The sequence below is a fragment of the Triticum urartu genome, chromosome 6, assembly GCF_003073215.2.
Source record: "Triticum urartu cultivar G1812 chromosome 6, Tu2.1, whole genome shotgun sequence".
In the NCBI taxonomy this organism is placed as follows: domain Eukaryota; kingdom Viridiplantae; phylum Streptophyta; class Magnoliopsida; order Poales; family Poaceae; genus Triticum; species Triticum urartu.
Window position 1 is genome coordinate 78,364,841 of NC_053027.1, and position 18,930 is coordinate 78,383,770.

Consider the following 18,930-nt stretch of genomic DNA (forward strand, 5'->3'; position numbering starts at 1 on the left):
AATAGCGTCAAACGATTTTGGTTTTCTGCTGGAGACCTTTCCCTGCAAAAGAGAGTTAAGCCTTCTTAACCACCCACATCTTCAAGGGTGGCTTAGAAGCAATAAGTCTAAGTGCAGCATCTGAGAATTTTGGCTTTGAAGCCTTAGCAAACAATCTTGCAGGTGGACGATAGTACTCATAAGAATAAGCAGAATAGTTCTTGGTCTTATGAACATGGCGGTTTGATGAACCACTCTCATATTCATAAGCCTGAGTATGGTTTCCCTGCAAAACATTTGCGTTAGTGCGACTCAGGTGAGTCCTCTATTTGTATGAAGCCTTTGGACCGTATGAAGCCTTTGGTCTGAGGTTTGTCTTCTTCAAGTGAGGTGTCATGAAGACATTCATAGAAAGATTTTCCAGACACCTTTTCGGAACCCAGATCTTCTTCATAGGTGGTCCATTCCTGCAGTTAGTACCAATGTACCTGGCAAACACTTCACCATTCTGATTCTTAAACAGTATATAGTTTGCATCAAAGGATTCATCAATGATAATGGGGTTAGCACAAGTGAAACCAGATAGACTGGATGGATCTGCTGAAGGTTCCTTTGCAGCAACCCACATGGTTTTGGGGTACTGCTCAGGTTTCCAGTAAGAGCCATCTGAATTCATTTTCCTTACAAACCCTACACCCTCTTTCCTAGGGTTTCGGTTCAGAATCTGCTTTTTCAGGACATCACATAGCGTTTGATGCCCTTTAAGGCTTTTGTACATCCCTGTTTCAAGCAATGTCTTCAACCTAGCATTCTCATCAGCAATAGCGGTGGTATCCTCAACAGAGGGGTTAGTTACCGCATCAACAGTTGAAGATATTGCAACAGCAGTAGCAGTAGAACATTCAGCAACAGAAGTAGCATTATCACGCTCAATGCATTTAAGACATGGTGGTTCAAATCCTTCCTGAGCAGGACTGATCTGTTTGGCGCGAAGTGACTCATTTTCCGCTTGAAGATCTTCATGAACCACTCTCAATTTCTCAAGATCTTGCTTCCTTTGAAGATAATCATAGGAAAGCTTTTCCTGAGTTGTTGAGAGAGTTTCATGACGATTTTCAAATTCCTGATACTTAACGTGAAGATTTTTTATGTCTTCAATTAAGGATTCAGATCGAGTCATTTCAGCACCCAACAGATCATCGCTTCTGTCTAACAGTTTTTGAATATGTTTCATAGCTTTCTGTTGTTCAGTTGCAATTTTAGCAAGTGTTTTGTAGCTAGGTTTTGAAAGACAATCAGAGTCATCATCACTAGATGTTTGATAATGAGTAGTGCTTGTGTTTACCTTGGCACCACGTGCCATGAAGCAGTAGGTAGAAGCGGAGTAGTCCTTGTCATTTGCATCGGTGTCGGTGATGAAGTCATTGTCTTCAGTGTCGAAGATGGACTTGGCAACGTATGCTATAGCCAAACTTGCGACACCTGAGTCGGATTCCTCTTCAGACTCCACCTCCGCCTCCTCAGAAGCAGACTCCTCCTCTGAATCCATTTCCTTCCAACAAACGCACGTGCCTTGCCAGATGAGCTCTTCTTGTGTGATGAAGACTTTGAGGAAGACTTGGAAGAAGACTTTGAGTATTTCTTCTTCTTCTTGTCATCAGAGTCATATTCCTTGCTCTTCTTCTTCTTTTTGTTCTCATTGTCCCACTGTGGACACTCAGAGATGAAGTGGCCAAGTTTCTTGCACTTATGACATGTTTTCTTCTTGTAGTCATGAGCAAGAGCTTCATCATTCCTTGAACTTGATCGGGAAGACTTTCTGAAACCTTTCTTCTTCGTGAATTTTTGGAACTTCTTGACAAGCATAGCAAGTTCCCTTCCAATGTCTTCAGGATCATCAGAACTGCTATCAGATTCTTCTTCGGATGAGGAGACATCTTTTGCCTTCAAGGCACGAGTTCGCCCATAGTTTGGACCGTAGATATCTCTTTTCTCCGAAAGCTGAAACTCATGTGTGTTGAGCCTCTCAAGTATGTCAGACGGATCGAGTGTCTTGAAATCAGGATGTTCTTGGATCATCAGGGCTAGGATGTCAAACGAACTATCAAGTGATCTCAGCAGTTTCTTGACGACTTCGGGTTTGGTAACCTCAGTGGCGCCGAGGGCTTGAAGCTCATTTGTGATGTCAGTGAGTCGGTCAAATGTGTGCTGAACATTCTCATTGTCATTTCGCTTGAAGCGGTTGAAGAGGTTGCGAAGGACACTGATTCTTTGATCTCTCTGGGTTGAGATGCCTTCATTGACCTTGGAGAGCCAGTCCCAGACCAGCTTGGATGTCTTCAAAGCACTCACACGGCCATACTGTCCTTTGGTCAGATGACCACAGATGATGTTCTTGGCAGTAGAGTCCAGTTGAACGAATTTCTTGACATCAGCAGCAGTGACACCTTCTCCAGCCTTGGGAATGCCGTTCTCGACGACATACCATAGGTCGACGTCAATGGCTTCAAGATGCATACGCATCTTATTCTTCTAGTAGGGATATTCAGTTCCATCAAAGACGGGGCACGCAGCGGAGACTTTAATTATCCCTGCAGTCGACATAGCTAAAACTCCAGGTGGTTAAACCGAATCACATAGAACAAGGGAGCACCTTGCTCTGATACCAATTGAAAGTGCGTTATATCGACTAGAGGGGGGTGAATAGGCGATTTTTATGGAAGTCTTCAAAACGTGGAAGTTATGAAGACAAACAGCAGAGATATGCCTATTACTATGCAGCGGAAGTTAGACTACACTAGGCAAGCCAAGGTCAAGTATCAATAGAGTGAAAGAATAGTGACAAATAGCTGTAGTGTAATAAGGATCGGGTAGGAAGATATTATGAAGCCAAACAGATCATACACTCACGTTGTGAAGACAAAAGATAGAACAGACATGCAATGACTTCACAATGAGTGATCAGTAAGTAAAAGGAAGTGAAGATGAAACCAGTGACTCGTTGAAGACAATGATGTGTTGGACCAGTTCCAGTTGCTGTGACAACTGTATGTCTGGTTGGAGCGGCTAGGTATTTAAACCTTAGGACACACAGTCCCGGACACCCAGTCCTGAACACGCAATTCAGAACACCAAGTCCCCACCGTATTCTCCTTGAGCTAAGGTCACATAGTCCTCGCCCAATCACTTTGGTAATTCTTTAAGGTAGACTCCCAAACCTTCACAGACTTCGTTCACTGGCAATCCACAATGTCTCTTGGATGCTCTGAACGCGACGCCTAACCGTCTGGAGGATGCACAGTCCTCAAGTGTAATAAGTCTTCAGATCACACAGACAAGAAGACTTAAGTGATGGATGCCCAATTTACTCTGGCTCTGGGTGGTTAGGGCTTTCTCCTCGCTAGGAATTTTCTCTCAAAGGCTTCGAGGTGGGTTGCACTCAAACGACAAAAGCCGTGCACTGGAATCTGAGCAGCCAACCCTTTATGGTTGTAGAGGGTGGGCTATTTATAGCCACTTGGCAACCCGACTTGACTTGTCCGAAATGACCCTGGGTCACTAAGGAACTGACACGTGTCCCAACGGTCAGATTTCAAACTCACACGACAACTTTACTTGGGCTACAAGCAAAGCTGACTTGTCCGGCTCTGGACAAGATTCGCTCTCATTGTCTTCACTCGAAGACATAGGTTTTTGGTTTAGGCATCACTTCAGTCATTCTGACTGGTTCTCCTGGACCCCACTTAACAGTACGGTGGTTCCTATGACTCAACACAAAAGAAAAAGAACTACGACAGATCTAAGTCTTCGAGCTCCATAGGCTTCATATCGTGTCTTCTCTTGTCATAGTCTTCAATGTGAATATCTTCATATACCACCTTTGACTTTAATGTCTTCATACATTTTTAGGGGTCATCTCTGGTAGTAAAACCGAATCAATGAGGGACTTCTACCTGTGTTATCCTGCAATTCTCACAAACACATTAGTCCCTCAATTAGGTTTGTCGTCAATACTCCAAAACCAACTAGGGGTGGCACTAGATGCACTTACACAGGCGCAGTGCAGACATTCTGTTTTTCCAACAATAGGACGCACGCAACCCCAGAGCCACATCCCTAAAATAGAGAGGGAGGCGCACGGGTGTGATGGACTCGCCTGCGCATGCGGCGCCGCGGCACGCCGCGTCGCCGCCTGCTCCGACTCGTTCCAAGCTCGGCCTCGCAGGGGGGTGGGGAGGGGGGTCAAGACCCCCCTCACCTTCCCCTGCTCGGCCTCACGCTAACGCACGCAATGCGCTTGGTTGACAGGCGCAGTGCGGACGTTCTGTTTTTCCAACAATAGGACGCACGCAACCCCAGAGCCACATCCCTAAAATAGAGAGGGAGGCGCACGGGTGTGATGGACTCGCCTGCGCAAGCGGCGCCGCGGCATGCCGCTTTGCCTCCTGCTCCGGCTCATTCCAGGCTCGGCCCCCCAGGGGGGTGGTGGGGAGGGGGGGTCACGAACCTCCCTCCCCACTCCCCTGCTCGGCGTCTCGCTAACGCACGTAGTGCGCTTGGTTGACAGGTGCAGTGCGGACATTCTGTTTTTCCAACAATAGGACGCACGCAACCCCAGAGCCACACCCCTAAGATAGACAGGGAAGCGCACGGGTGTGATGGACTCGCCTGCGCATGCGGCGCCGTGGTACGCCGCGTCGCCGCCTGATCCAGCTCGTTCCTGGCTCGGCCTCGCAGGGGGGGTGGGGAGGGGGTCACGACCCCCCCCCCTCCCCACCCCCCGCTCGGCCTCGCGCTAACGCACTCAGTGCGCTTGGTTGACAGGCGCAGTGCGGACAAGCTGTTATTCCAACAATAGGACGCATGCAACCCCAGAGCCACACCCCTAAGATTGACAGGGAGGCGCACGGGTGTGATGGACTCGCTTGTGCATGCGGCACCGCGGCACGCCGCGTCGCCACCTACTCTGGCTCGTTCCAGGCTCGGCCTCGCAGGGGGGTTGGGGAGGGGGGTCACGACCCCCTCCCCACCCCCCTGCTCGGCCTCGCGCTAACGCACGTCGTGCGCTTGGTTAACAGGTGCAGTGCGGACATTCTGTTTTTCCAACAATAGGACGCACGCAACCCCAGAGCCACACCCCTAAGAAAGACAGGGAGGCGCACGGGTGTGACGGACTCGCCTGCGCATGCGGCGCCGCGGCACGCCGCGTCGCCGCCTGCTTCGGCTCGTTCCAGGCTCAACCTCGCAGGGGGGTGGGGAGGGGTGTCATGACCCCCCCCTCCCCTCCCCCTGCTCGGCCTCGCGCTAACGCACGCAGTGCGCTTGGTTGATAGGCGTAGTGCGGACATTCTGCTTTTCCAACAATAGGACGCACGCAATCCCAGAGCCACACCCCTAAGATAGATAGAGAGGCACACGGGTGTGAAGGACTCGCCTGCTCATGCGGCGCCATGGCACGCCGCTTCGCCGCCTGCTCCGGCTCGTTCCAGGCTCGGCCTCGCAGGGGGTGGGGAGGGGGGTCACGACCCTCCTCCCCACCCCCTGCTCGGCCTCGTGCTAACGCACGCAGTGCGCTTGGTTGACAGGCGCAGTGTGGACATTCTGTTTTTCCAACAATAGGAAGCACGCAACCCCAGAGCCACACCCATAAGATAGACAAGGAGGCGCACGGGTGTGACGGACTCGCCGGCGCATGGGCACCGCGGCAAGCCGCGTCGCCGCCTGCACCGGCTCGTTCTAGGCTCGGCCTCGCATGGGGGGTGGGGAGGGGGGGTCGTGACCCCCCCCCCTCCCCACCCCCTTCTCGGCCTCGCGCTAACGCACGCAGTGCGCTTGGTTGGAAGGCACAGTGCCAACATTCTGTATTTCCAATAATAGGACGCACGCAACCCCAGAGCCACACCCCTAAGATAGATAGGGAGGCGCACGGGTGTGACGTACTCGCCTGCGCATGCGGCGCCGTGGCGAGCCGCTACGCCACCTGCTCCGGCTCGTTCCAGGCTCGGCCTCGCAGGGGGTGGGGAGGGGGTCACGACCCCCCTCCCCTCCCCCTGCTCGGACTCGCGCTAACGCACGAAGTGCGCTTGGTTGACAGGCGCAGTGCAGACATTCTGTTTTTCCAACAATAGGACGCACGCAACCCAGAGCTACACCCCTAAGGTAGACAGGGAGGCGCACGGGTGTGACGGACTCAACTACGCATGCGGTGCCGCGGCACGCCACGTTGCCGCCTGCTCCGGCTCGTTCCAGGATCGGCCTCGCAGGGGGGTGGGGGGTCACGACCCCCCCTCCCCACCCCCTGCTCGGCCTCGCGCTAACGCACGCAATGCGCTTGGTTGACAGGCGCAGTGCGGACATTCTGTTTATCCAACAATAGGACGCACGCAACCCCAGAGCCACACCCCTAAGATAGACAGGGAGGCGCACGGGTGTGACGGACTCGCCTGCGCATGCCGCGCCGCGGCACACCGCGTCGCCTCCTGATCCGGCTCGTCCCAGGCTCGGCTCGCAGGGGGGTGGGGAGGGGGGACCCCCCTCCCCACCCCCTGCTCGGCCTCACGCTAACGCGCGCAGTGCGCTTGGTTGGCAGACGCAGTGCGGACATTCTATTTTTCCAACAATAGGACGCACGCAACCCCAGAGCCACACCCCTAAGATAGACAGGGAGGCGCACGGGTGTGACGGACTCGCCTGCGCATGCAGCGTCGCGGCACGCCACGTCGCCGCCTGCTCCGGCTCGTTCCAGGCTCGGCCTCGCAGGGGGTGGGTAGGGGGGTCACGACCCCCCTCCCACCCCCCTGCTCGGCCTCGCGCTAACGCACGCAGTACGTTAAGTACAGGGAATACAAAATAGCAAAATACAAATATATAGTCAACCAAAAAAAGGGCCCCCCCAACCCCCCCTCATACCTTACAAAAACTAAACAATAAAAAAATAACCAACTGAAGGTTAGGCAAAAAAGCAGTGCACTTGGATATGCAAAAAAAGCAGTGCACTTAGTTTAGGCAGAAAAAAAAACAGTGTAGTATCATAAAAGCAACGCACTTCACCTGGCTAGGCATAGTAGTGCAATATCATAAAGCAACGCAGTTCCAGGATACACACATGAATGCAGGGTCCGCGGTAAAAAAGTGCAGGAAAAAAAAGATTACAACACAAACTTGTAGACAAAAATGCAGTGCTTTCCTTGGACGAAGAAGTTCGGTATCACATGCAATGCGGTTAAAAAATGGGACCCATAAGATACATATAAGCGTGTCAAAATGCCAATTCACACAGAACGTGTAAGTCAACAAAAAATAAAAATATACTCATATATATATATTGTATGAATTATTTATATAAAATACACATACAGATACAAATTCGTCCATAAAACACTGCTGCAAAAGAGAAGACGAGAATCACAACAAAAAAGTAAAACAAACGTCTTTTCATACATTATATACCTTAGACACCACACAGCACACAACATGAACCCCTAGTTCTTGTCCATACACAAGGTTTTTACCAATGTAGATTGTTACTGCATCTGCGACTGCGTCTGCGATTGCGACAGGGAAGTAAGCCTGAGGTCCGCAATCAGTTCTCGTAGCTCAAGCGGCATGTCTTCATAACACAACATGTTCGAGGAATTGAACAGCAGCTGGAACATGTACTCCGCCTTCCAATCTTCAACAGTAGGCTGAAAAAGAAAATTAAAAAAATGCAGACAGTGATTAAATAAAAAGATTGTCATAAAGAACAAAAAAGTGAGAAGGTAAAAATAATTAAAAGAAGTATCAAGAAAAAGAAGAAAAACAAAGAAGGTTTTACGTCGGTTTTGATAATTTTCTCAACTAAACGTTGGTCGTCATACAACTGCGTCACCCTCAGAACATAGATTCCGCACTCGTTTGCTCCTTGTGCTGGCACGACCGGGTAAGAGGGCTTCTCTGCCAATTTAACCCAGTCAAGGTGGTTCTTAGATTTACACATTTTTTCACCATAAATCGCCTTCAGCAACTGAGTCATCCTCCTCATCTGGCAAAAAAAGGAAGCACAATGTAAAATTAACACACACCACAGATCAAATTATGATTCAGATACAAAAGTTGTTTTCGATGTCTAGACAGTCCCTCTTTTAAATGCACATGAGGTCATTTCCTTTTATCTCCTTTTTTACATGGATAACGGGGGGTCTGAGAAAAATGCAGTTCTGTCATGCGTATGTTGCAGTGCACTACATAAACAAGTGTGGTACTATGTGTGCTAACATTGCATGTGCAGTTTATCAAAAAAATGCAGTAGGAGAAACACAAAAAAGCTTTGCACTTGGCAAGAAAAAATGACATACCACTTCAGTGCAATCTGAATGGTAATCACACCTGCGCCACTTTGTCGTCACATCAGAATGGCCAGTGTACTTCCTAGTGTCATGGATATCAAACGTCTGGCAATGCTGGTTCATCGTGTATAAGGAATAATGACCATCCTTGGAGCGCGGCATCATAATCTGTTCACATCAAAAAAACAAAAAATGAAAAAATGAAAACTTATTTCGACACGTAGAACTAGAACCACTGCTCCAAAACATTAACTATAAAAGGAAATACAACAAACCAGGAAAATAAACGACGGGAAACAATGAACTTACCAGTTTTGCATCCAATAGGTTTACGTCGTCATTCACAAAAACCTTGAACTGGTTAACTGCATCTTCTAAAACAAACGTGCTATGCAAAACTGGCAACACAGGGTTTCCTTCCTCATCTTTCTTCACAAATGTTTCCATCTGAAGAACATACTGCAAAGAAAAAAGAACAAAGAAAGGACATGAAAAAAAGAATAAACAGTGCATGTAGGCATGGTCATAAAAACCAGTACGAATAGAAAAAAATGACAGCACACTTTTACCGTGATAAATAAGGGTGAAAGTAGCACACGTTCACTAGAATGATAAACTAAACCCATTTTAGCGTCTTGCTTCCAGTACTTGATGACAAAATCCATGAGATACGAATTCATTAAAGCTCCTTTGCCAAATGTATTATAGATATAGTCAACATTGTAAGTATCAAGATCACCAAAAGGACTGTTCACCATAAAGAACGTATTCCTGGAGTAAACATAGAGAAAATGGGATCAATGAAATTAAAATTAAAAACAAAACACACAAAAAGAATCAAGGGCACACACATAAAAACTTACTCGTGGTATTTGGTTACAAATTCTTTGCTGAGAACAAGATCCTTTATTTTCCTCGCCTCATCAATATATTTGAACCTCGGAGGCTTCAATTTCTCTATAGAGCATCTCAACTTAAAAGCCCTCTCACCTGACCTCTTGTTCGAAAAAACTTCAACATCATCCATAGGAGGACGATTAATTGCTGCACTCCGAGTCCTCGTGATGCGAGGACACGGCGTAACAAAATCATCATCAACAACATCAAACACATCACATGGAGAGCTAGGGCAAGAAACACATCCACCATCAGGTCCAGACGCCACAGCTGTGTTCAAACCATCTCCAGCCAAAGAACCAGAATTATCTGGAGAGATTTCAATGGCGCAATCCTCCATAACCACATCAGAACCCTGGGATTCAAACAGTGACGTACAGCCTTCATGAAGCCCCCATCAAAACCTAAGACCGTGTAAGAAAAAACATGGAAACACTCAGCGCAAAAAAAATACAAAAACAAAAAACTCATTAAAATAAAATAATGCAGTTCACTAAAGAATAGAATGCAGCACAATTGTCTACAGCAATGCAGTCCACTTGTCCGCAGCGATGCAGAATTAAAAAAATGCATACAACAATGCAGCTCACTTGCCCAAAAAATAAAAAATGCAACTCACTAACACAACAAATAAAAATACACATACAATCTAAATCACGAACGTAACTAAACAAACTATTACAAAAAGCCCGTAAGAACCGGAAGCAAGCAGTAAGCAAAAAATAAATAAAGGAAGGATAAAGAAGTTCACTAAAACAACCTTTATCTGCAAAAATTAAAAGTGATGTTAAATCAAGGGAACACTTTCTCGATGTGAGCCAACTATAGATCATGGCCTTTCTGATGTAGCCAATGTGCTCCACCCCAAACTGAGCAACTCGAACACCATCCCAAGTCTGCAGGAATTGAAACACATAGAATCCACAATCATGCCTGCAATAAAAGAATAAAAAACATCAGTTTCACAAAAATGAAAAATTAAAAAAAGCTTGAGCAGTATGGTGAAGAGGGGCTGTACGGAACACACCCATTAGGCTGCATTGGGACAATGACATGTTTCAACACAAATCCATCAAGTGTAGGAGGATTTAGCGGCTCATCAGAACTTGAGCTTCCTTCTTTCCATGCACGCTTGATATTTTTAACCATCCTCCTAAAAACCCTGATCGCACCAGGGCTGCCAGGTTTATTGAGCGAGTCAAGAAATCCAAACCGCCTTTCTTTCACATTTAACGCAACTACACAATAATGACCAACGCCATCCCTTGTATCTGGTGGATCAAAAGTTGCAAAAAGGGCATGTTTAAAGCACGAAAAAATAAATAAAATTATAATAAGAAGAACAAACAGAACACTGTAATAACAAACACGCAAAAAATATAGTCTTCGACACATAAAAACGTTACTCGCCATATCCTTTTTATCAACACGCTCCTCGGCTTTTGAAGAGAACACCATTTTAACACTTCTGCCTATAGTACCACCATTGCAAATATTTGTCTGCCAATACAAAACCCAAAATCAAATAGTGCTCAAGGAAACATGTCCGTCACATGAATCAGAAAAGAAAGTAAAAAAAACAAAAATTTCTGCATTCTTACACAAATATGGTACGGGACAACCATTGTCGGAGATCCCTTAAACTTATCTACCAGCAAAGAAACCCAAAGATCTAAAAGTCTTGTAGTGAGCATCCCTTTATCCCAAAAGGATTGACCAACTTCGCCAATGGTAATATCACCCAACTCAGTTTTAAAAGCAATCATGTCCCTGAATTTTTCATGAAAAACTAAAAACATAAGATACTAAAAAAATAACAACAAAGAAAAAGGGCTAAAAACAAATTTAGAAAATACATATGAACAAAACAATTTCTAAAAGGGTCTTTTACATCTGTGTCCCTAACTCAAACCCACTACTCACATTTGCCCCTAATTCGAAAGCCTGCTCAAAAATGCCCCTCCGCCGTTACGTGCCCTTACAGAAATGCCCTTTTGCGCCGTTACCGTCCGGTCAAAGCCGGTCAAAGGGCATTGACCGGCCCCAAAAAAATAGCAAAAAAATCTAAAAAATCTGAAAATTTGTAAGATCAAAGATACTTAGGTTCGCAAGGTGCGTGCAATTTTTCGTGCTGTTTGGGCATTCCAGGTGCTCGTGTCAAAGGAAAAACAGTAAATATGTAAGCCTGTGAACAGTAAATTCAAAAATATAGCAAGAAAATTCAAAAAAATATGAAATTTTTTGGCATCAAATAGGCTATGGTCTAAAAGCTGCGTGCCAATTTTTGTTGTGTTTGGACATTGGAGGGGCTTGTGGAGAAAAAAACAAAATCTGGCCCGGGAAAAAACTTGGGAAAAAATGACTATTTTGTTTTTTCTTGCGAGAGCTCCTCGCAAGTCATTTGATCACAAAAACTTGCAAGCACCTTGTGCACCCAAGCCTCTTTGATGCCAAAAAATTTCATATTTTTTTGAATTTTCTTGCTATTTTATTTCAAATTTACTGTTCACAAGCGTGCATATTAACTGTTTTTCCTCGCCACGAGCTCCTGGAATGTCCAAATAGCACAAAAATTTGCACGCACCTTGCGCACATGAGTATCTTCGATCTCACAAAATTTTAGATTTTTTTAAATTTTTTTGCTATTTTTTCAGGACGGTCAAAGTTGTTTGACCGGACGGTAACGGCGCAGAAGGGCTTTTCTGTAAGGGCACCTAACGGCGAAGGGGCAAATTTGAGCAGGCTCTCGAATTAGGGGTATATCTGATTAGGTGGTTCGAGTTAGGGACAGAAATGCAAATGGCCCTTTCTAAAAGACCATACTTCTTCTTCTTGTCCTTCCGAACCCTCGTAATAGCAGCGTACAACTCATTGTATCTTTTCAGAAGAGTTGGATCAATGCTCGACGGTGTCACAACAGGAAGTTCGTCTTCTGTAATAAAAAGATGAAATCCACTTATCCAGAATAATGAAGTTCAAATATTAAGATAAGGAAATTCTGCTAGCTATTTTGAAAATCATAAACAAAAGATCAAGTTTCACTTATCATTAAACATCTAATACATATACCATAGTAATTAAACACAAAATGAAATGAGAAAAACTTCAACTGCACTGTTCAAAACAAAACTCTTGCCTTCAGTGTCAGAGTCTTCATGCTGTTGTTCTTCAGAGCTCACCAAAATATTTTCTTGGAGAGATTGCGACGAATCCACCACAACCTCACTGGACTTCCCTTCTGCAGCAACATCAGCATTCTATGGATTTACAACAGTCTGGTCAACCGCAACGTCCTTAGATACTTCAGCTACATGAGGCTCAATTCTCGATACTTCAGGAACATCGTTGGATGCCAGACAAACAGGGGAAGCAACAACACTAACAGCAGGACGACATTCTCCAGCGGCTTATCAATGACAAAATCAGAGTCTTCATGCCGACTGGGGGAAAGAGCATCATGGTATTCTTGAGCTACAAAAGCGTCTGCACAGTCGACAGCTACCGATGCAGAAGCACCAACACTGCCACCACCATCAACAGCACAACCGCCCTGATTCAGATCAACGTGAACTTCCACGTTTTCTTCTGCATGCTGTGGAAAGATTAAAAAACACACAATAACACAAATATGAGCGCGGGGATAATTAACACAACAACAACTGCAAACCACGTGTATCAAAACAACTACAACTTCAATCCACATATATGTAAAAAAGAACTATAGTTCACTTTGTCAAACGACGCAGTTCAGTTATGTTAAATACTGAAGCTCACCTATGTAAAACATTATGGACACGCATGCAAAAAAAGGAATGCAGTTCACTTCAGTCAAACACTGAAGCTCACACTTGTGAAATTATTGCAGCTAAAAATATGTAAATGAAAATGCATACGAGTGAACATAACAGCATACATAAAGTTCACAACAACAACAAACAAAAAATTAGATTACAACACACTAACAGAACAAGTGAAACAACTATACCTTATCAGCTACAACATCCGGAGGGGACGATGCATCAGCCAAGACCTCATCCTTCCTAGAGCCATCGTAGGTCTCTTTGTGCACATCACAAGCAGCATCACCAGTCTACAGGCATAGAACAAACCAAAAACGAAATATAAGTTGGTAACGACCAAAAAAGAAAAAACTTCAAATATGCACAAGCAATACACATTTTACAACCGCGAAGTACACACAAAAAATACAATAAAAATGGAAAGCAACAAGTGCAAGTTTAAGAAGAGGGACGCATGGCAGAACAGACATAGCAGAAGTACTTGTACCTGACCAATTCCATCATCCCTAGTTCCTTGGACACTAGAAGATTCCACTCCAGCCTATCACAAAAAACATGAAAAGTGAGGAGCAGTCCACATAGTACACAAAAGAGGTTTAAAACCACAAAAAACCTAGAACATACATTATCAGCGCCAACACCAGCGTCCTGGCGGTTCATTTCATCCAAAATATGCCTAGCATCCTTCTCATACAAACCGCATTTTTCCTCTTGTGAATGTCTCAATTGAGCATACGAAGACCGAACATTCATCACTGCAATCTTCAGGCTTTCAATCACGCCACAATCAAAATTGTGAGCAGCAACAATATCTTCATCTCGTGGGCCATGGCCAACAGGGAATAAACCAGCAACTGTCCTCAACCTGTCACCGGAGGTTGGCAAATCTTCAGTCAACTTCAAAACCTTACAAGAAGCTCATCAATCTCCTCGTGTTTTTTGCCGCCAACAAATGTCTGTTTAGAAGAGCTTCTATTATCAAACATCTGTCGAGCCATGAAACCACGAGTACGCGGCACCTCATCATCACAGGCAGGAAGCTAGCTACATATAGGCTCATAAAACCTAGCATGAGTGCTAGGTCCCGCATCAGAGCTGCGGTGTTCAACTACAACAGGACGGTTGTACACAATATCACCTGACACCTTCCACTACAAAAAAAAGACAAGAGGCAAACAGAAGTACACATGTGAGTACTATAAAAGTTCAGATTTATAATAGCTACACCTTTAAAAAAACTGATATTCAAAACTCAGATGCACTAACCGGCAGCTTCCCAAATTTGTAAGTTTCCAAATAAATCTTTCCCTTCACAAGCACATACTCATTGTATAACTTCATCAGGTCCTTGGTCGTCAGGTATGATGCACGTGGCGTCAACGTGTGCATGACTGAAAATTTGTGAAGCTTCAAGCAGTCAAGATACATAATCAGGGGGACAATGGCACAACCCTATGCACAATTCTGCTTGCTGCCTTCTGTTTGCCACCTTACCACAGCTGCGTGCAACTCATCAACAACAAGCTGGCAACTGAGCCATAGCCGCATAATCCATGTTCTCTACCATTGCAGCAACTCTACCCAAACGAACTGCAGGCCCAGGGCATAGCAAATTCTGGTAGAGTATCAGGAAGAACACCTTCACAGCAAGGTCAACAGTCACATGATCATCTTCCTCCACCAACACCTTCAACTTCTCAACCAAGTCCTTGACACCTATACTTTTTGAATGGTCAAAGCCAAGCTCATCCTTGAGGGAACTCAATGAGTCATCATGGCCACTGGCAGCAGGCATGGGTGCAGTGTGACGTCCCATGGGTAAATCAAAAATGTGATGAACTACATCACGATTGATTCGAAGAACCCTACCATTCCCAAAGTCCATTATCATGGTGGCAGGGTCAATCACTCCCATCAAATAGCACATAAGAATGCGCGACACATTTTTCTTTACTGTTAGTTCAAAGACAACACCAAATCCAGCATCCCGAACATGACTACAGTGTGCCTCTTTCAACAAGGCAGCAGCCTTGCAAACAGTGGGAAGCGACAAACGTATGGTCTTGTTAAATCGAGAATTATCTACCTCAGCATCATCTTCAGCTGCGTTGCTCTTACTAGACTTCTTCCTCTGTGTAAAGGGAAATGCAATCCACATTAGAAGACTAGCCATAAAAAAAGAGACAGAGAAAACACAGATAGAATAACAATGAAGAAAACAAATGCAGTCCACTTCAACAAACCTTTGGAACAACATCCACCTCCTCGCCAGAGTCACCACAAACATCTTCATCGACATCGTCACGGGCGCGCTTGGGTAGACTCTTAGATGAACCACAGTCTTTGCGTCTACCACTATGAACATCCCTCACAAAATCAGCAAGCACAAAGTCATCATCATCAGAGTTGGGACCTCCAGTGACATGTAGTCGCTTGCACTGAGGATCATCCTTTCCACCAGCTTCAGCAGTTCTCTTGCCAAGATTCTTGTTCATGCCAGCAACACGTGGACTCCGCCGAGGTGTACCACCTTCCTCAGTAACAGTACTCAGCCTCTTCTTCTGCAAAGAAGGCTTCTTCACCTTGGCAAATTTGGCACCCTTGGCACCATCTGCAGCTCTCCTCTGCTTCTCTTTCTCCGCAAACTCTTTTGAGTCACTTTCAAACCTCAACTTCTTCTTGCTTTGCTTCAACTCATATTGACGAAGCTGTTCCGAGACCATCCAATCCTGTGTAACTTCTTCTATACCATCAACAGACTGCGACTGTGTCTCAGACAAAATGGGTCGCCTCTGGTCAAAGCTCACACCAACATTACCCTCTGCAAAATAATGGTCAATCAATTGAGTCACCTCCTCAAACCCAGGCGCCCCAGCATGGAAAATAGACACTGCGTCAAAATTGAAGTTTGACTATGGTCGTTAAAAAGTGCATAAAAAGAACAAATGCAGTACACTTAGCCATATAAAATGCAGTGCTCCAACTATAAGCTAAAAATAAAAATTAATGCATTGCACAAAAAACTTGAATAAAACAACAATGCAGTTCACACATAAATATAGTGGAGTTCACATATACAAAATAAATACAGTGCTTCATACATTAACTTCATGTTTCTTCCCAACAAGAATGCCGGACTATATACAGCAAGGCAACACCAATTTGTACAACACCGAATTAACCAGCATACACAAAAATAAACAAATCAATCACATACTAGAAGGAGGGGCCACACTTATGGGAGAAGTTTCAATCGGCGAATTCAATTCATGTCCTCCCTCCACACCATGATCCTTACCACCAGGAAAAAGAGAGCGAATTGGTGTATCATTATGAGAACCACAATCACCTACTTCATTCAGAAAGAACCAGAAACAGAAATTACAAAACATCACATGACAAAAATAATGCAAACGAACGATGACAACTAACAGAGCATAAACCAAATATGCAGGATGATTTAGGAAACTAGATAAACATCAAACAAAAATAAACAAAAGCCTAAAATAAGCACTCCACATACCCTAAACTCCTCCTCCCACTCTGCTCGGCGAAGACATGGCGTTTGCCTGCAGCACAACGACGAAGTGACAGATATAAGCAACAAAATCGGCGAAAAATCTCATGAAACCCTAGACCACCTTGCTACACACAAGTATCGACTACAAAAACTGAGATAAAATCGGCTGCCTACGAAAAAATTACACAAGAAAAAATAGCAACAGCAACAACAAGAATAACAAAAAAGCAAGACGAGAGGACGATCAAGACCGGGAACAAAGAGGAACGTAGCACAAAAAAGGTGTGGCGTCGGCGGCGGGGAAGGGGGAGAGTGCACCGACGGAAACGGACACGAAAGGGCTGCGGGAGCGCAGCGGCAAGGGCTCGCGGAGCGGACGACGACACGGAATGCAGTAATAGGAACCTCTTGAGGGCGGCGGTTCCTCGGGCGACGGTGGTTGCTGCGGGCAACGGCGGTTTTGCTCGAGGGAGGAACTGCAAGAGAGGAGAGGGGATTGTTCTCGGTCTCTCTCCTTGTCAGCGGTGGGATCGCCTGCAACGGACACGCAGGAGGCCCGCATGTGGCAAAAAGTAACATAAAACAGGCCGGCCCAAAAATGGCCCGGCTAAAATAAGAAAGACCACATCAAAACGCACATGATGCAGTTCTTTGTGAAGAACAATGAAGTTCAGTCGGTAAAACAAAAATAAAATAAACGCAGTTCGTAAAAAAAGTTAAAATTAAAAACAACACGCATGTTAAGAAAAACGCATTCGAAAAGAAAAGGTCTACATTCAAATAAGTGCCACACAAAAAATGGGGGTGCACCCCCCCCACCCCTCCCGTACCAGGGAATGCAGTAAGTATAAGCAAAAAAACAGATGCAGTACGCAACACTAGAAAATTGCAATGCATTTCGTTACACGAAGCAGTATGGTTTAGCAATCCAGTTCCGGATTACCTACATTGTGAATAAATACATGGTATAGAACACAAGGAAAAAGTCGTAAAAATTGCAGAATACATTGTACTCTATTGCACACAATGAAGTACGCACCTGTAGACAACATGCATTTCTCCGTTGCACACGATGTAGTATGGTACAACAACCAATGCAGTTTCGTTATCAGGCAGGATACATATAAACGTCACAAAAATGCCCGTTCGCACAGAAAAGTGGTGGTTAAAAAATCTACTGATAAAAAAAACACCACGTTCGCATACAACCACCCAATAGGAGCGGTTCCATCGTCACAAGCCCACGATCACAGACGCAACACCAACCCACGATCTGCACAAACCACATCGTTGCCGAGATCGTGCAGTTCATCTGCTGCGGCCATCCCACACCGCGCCTCCCCTTAAATTCAGACCCCTGCCATAGGCCATCTCACCCTCAAACAACACAAGTACCCATCGCACTGCCACCAAATCGCTCCGTCACATCCATCTCCATGCAAAAACACCAAGCCCCACTACCGGCGATGGCGTTCGCTGACGAGTACAAGGATGTGGAGGCCCACGGCAACACCAAGTTGCACGTCATCCACACCAACGACAAGAAGCAGGTGGCGATCACCCTCGCGCAGTACGAGCGCCACCTCAGCCTCCAGCGCCACAAGATCGTCGGCATTGACCTCGAGTACAACAACGAGCCTGAAGTGACGCAGAAACCCGCCCTCTGCCAACTCTCCATCGACAAGAAACACCCGGTGCTGCTCTTCCAACCGAGCGCCGCTGAAAGGTGCACCGTCTCGACAACTTCCTCGCCGACCCCAGGTACACCTTTGCAGGCTTCTCCATCGACGGCGACAAAAAAAGGCTGGATCGCATCAATCTGGAGGTCGCCAACTTCGTCGACATCCAGAAAGAGTGAGGGTGCCCGAGGCAACCAAGGACTTGGACTCCCTTGGAGACATCTCCGGCATGATCATCGACGACTACTACAACAACATGAAGAAGAAGATCACCGACGACGAGCACAAGCGCTGGGCCACCCTGCCTATGTCCATGAGGCACATCGAGTACGCGGCAAAGGACGCCTATGCAGCGTACGAGATATGGAACCGCATCACCCTCACCCAGGACCGGCTTCGCCGTGCAAAGCTGGAGAAGGAGGAGCCCCCCAAGAAGCACGCCAGGACCAGCTGGGGATGGGGAGACGCTGACTCATGAAGAAGAAGATGGTGTCAGCCAAAGAGCCTCCAATGCCACCGTTGTTTTAGAATTATCATCAAATTTGCTTTGTATTGTTTGCTTATGTATCGTTAGTTTGCTTGTGATAATTTGCTTTTGCTGAACTTAGTTTGCTTGTCATGCAGAATCGCTTGTAATGATGTGAACTTTGATTATGTTAGATTGCTTTCTGTTGAAATTAGTTTGCTCATGATGAACTTGTCGTACAGAATGCCTGTGATAATTTGTT